This window comes from Epinephelus lanceolatus, chromosome 7 (assembly GCF_041903045.1).
Source record: "Epinephelus lanceolatus isolate andai-2023 chromosome 7, ASM4190304v1, whole genome shotgun sequence".
NCBI classification, from domain to species: Eukaryota; Metazoa; Chordata; class Actinopteri; order Perciformes; family Serranidae; genus Epinephelus; species Epinephelus lanceolatus.
The window spans coordinates 5,789,950-5,792,488 of NC_135740.1; the positions used below are offsets into that span (position 1 = coordinate 5,789,950).

The 2,539-nt window shown below is 45.4% G+C and overlaps 1 pseudogene; it reads left to right on the forward strand.

Moving 5' to 3' along the window:
- Nucleotides 1-1,347: 1,347 nt before the first annotated feature.
- LOC117261238 (peptidyl-prolyl cis-trans isomerase pseudogene) lies at nt 1,348-1,985 on the forward strand (annotated as a pseudogene).
- The last annotated feature ends 554 nt before the right edge of the window (nt 1,986-2,539 follow it).

Consider the following 2,539-nt stretch of genomic DNA (forward strand, 5'->3'; position numbering starts at 1 on the left):
AAACAATCAATTTTCTCTTTGACCACTCAATATTGTTTAAGTGTTATACAAAAGAAATGCTAATTTTATTTGTTAAGATGGAGGTGCCATTATCCACAGCCACAATTTAACTTAATCTGGGGTAGGTAGTAATGTGTTACAAGTAACACAGGAGTAAAAAAGTGTGTTTTTCGAGGAATAAGTACTTTCTTGTTCCTTTAGTGGTGTACTTCTTCTTGAGTACATTTTGAAGCCAGTAATCTTCTTTGCCATTTATACCTTCGTAATGACGAGTCTGCTAATGTGAGGATCAAATGCAGAAGGGGGAGAGCTATAGAGGAGCCCCTCTACTGCAAGTAGCAGCATTCTCGGAACCCATCGGCTGTATTTGGCGTCTGACTTCCGGCAGATGGCAATACAGCCTCTGGGGGCAGACCCCCGATTTTTTGGCATTCCAGTTTGATTTGGGTGGAGGAGGCGAATTTCCGTTTCCAACTTCCGTTTATATATAAGTAAATATGCTGAACCATTGTGATGGATTCAGAGTTTGCAGTGACGCCAATTATCTTCCGCCTTGTTAGTTCACCGCACGGAGCGTTTAACCTCTCTCTCTCTCTCTCTCTCTCTCTCTCTCTCTGTCTCATTGTGTCATACGGATTACTGTTAATTTATCATGTTGATCTGTTCTGTACGACATCTATTGCACGTCTGTCCGTCCTGGAAGAGGGATCCCTCCTCAGTTGCTCTTCCTGAGGTTTCTACCGTTTTTTTTCCCTGTTAAAGGGGTTTTTTTGGGGAGTTTTTCCTGAGCAGCTGTGAGGGTCTTAAGGACAGAGGGATGTCATATGCTGTAAAGCCCTGTGAGGCAAATTGTGATTTGTGATATTGGGCTTTATAAATAAAACTGAATTGAACTGAATTGAATTGAATTGAATTAACCTGGCAACAACTGCAGCTGGCTCAAATGTGATTGGTCAATATCACACAGACTACAAACAGCCTACAACCGGAAACCAGCTGGACTCTTCCGCTCTTCTTCCGGAGGCAAGATCTCCGGGGTTTGCCTACAGACTCTACATTCACTGAATGTAGAGTCTGTATATAGAGACTACAGTAGCAGTAGCAGATCCTGATATGGGCAGAATGGGCATTTGCCCAGGGTGGCACTTTGGCGCGACGTGTGGCAGATGACAGGAGCGGGTTCAGCCCACTTGACATGCTGCTCTGTTGTGCTATGGCCTATTCAAGTGCTGGAATTTGTTATTTATGTGATAACACCTGAACGCAACACAGGCTCCACTCCATAGACTGTGTGTCCAGTGCTGTGCTGCGCTGCTTATTAAATAAAATTAACTTGATCTGACAGAGCATCTGAGCCGCTGTCAGGATCCACTCAGAAGCAGATCTCCATCAGATCCACATCACAGGCACGTTTATCAACATGGGGAACCCCAGAGTTTTCTTTGACATCAATATTGATGGAGCTAACGCCGGCAGGATTGTGATGGAGCTGCGGGAGGATGTGGTCCCGAAGACTGCAGAAAACTTCTGAGCTCTGTGCACCGGAGAGAAAGGCTTTGGCCACAAGGGCTCCACATTTCACCGAGTCATCCCTAAGTTCACGTGCCAGGGCGGGGACCTTACCAACCACGATGGAACTGGAGGCAAATCCATCTATGGGGAGAAGTTTACTGATGAAAACTTCCAGCTGAAGCACACAGGCATGGGCACTCTGTCCATGGCTAACGCCGGGGCCAACACCAAGGGGCCCCAGTTCTTCATCTGCACAGCTAATATTGACTGGCTGAACGGGAAGCACGTGGTGTTTGGCAATGTTGTGGAGGGCATTGACGTTGTCAAGGCAATGGAGAAGCAAGGCACAAAGAGCGGCACCCCTAAAGCCAAGGTTGTCATTGCCAACTGTGGGGAACTGAAATAGTGTGACAGAGCTCCATCAGTTCAGCCGGTTCTCCTCAGATGTGTCCTCTATCATCTACATCCTAGTATATCTTGGATAAAATGGTGTCTATCTGGGGGCGGCGCCATAGGGGGGTATTGCCCAGGGTGCCATTTAGGCTAGAACCCCCACTGCTGCCCGGCCTAAATTGAGCCCCCGCCTGAAGATGTTTTTAAAAAACACAACTTCAAGAAAAACACTGCTAAAGTTACAATGTATGGAGATGACACTTAAACTGAATGCACACACACAACACAGAGCTGCCAGCCTCTGACCTCATGAAAGCTGCAGCTAACAGAGAATTGAACCAAAGTCAGTGAGGTAAGCTTGTTAGTATTAATATTAACATCACCAGTTACCAGTTAGCTAACATCAGACTGTTTGATTTTAATGTTACAGTTAACAAGTCAGCAGCCAATGTTTGCATTGAAGTGTGTGACCTGACGTTACCATTATGTTAACTATGAGGAGTCAAAACACCATAACAAATCATGCTACTAACTTTAACCACTCACTTACTGACTTATACCCTGTGGGACTGAAGGCTCTAATGAGATCTCTCAATTACATTTTGTCCCTGTTAACATGTTTCAATCACTCATG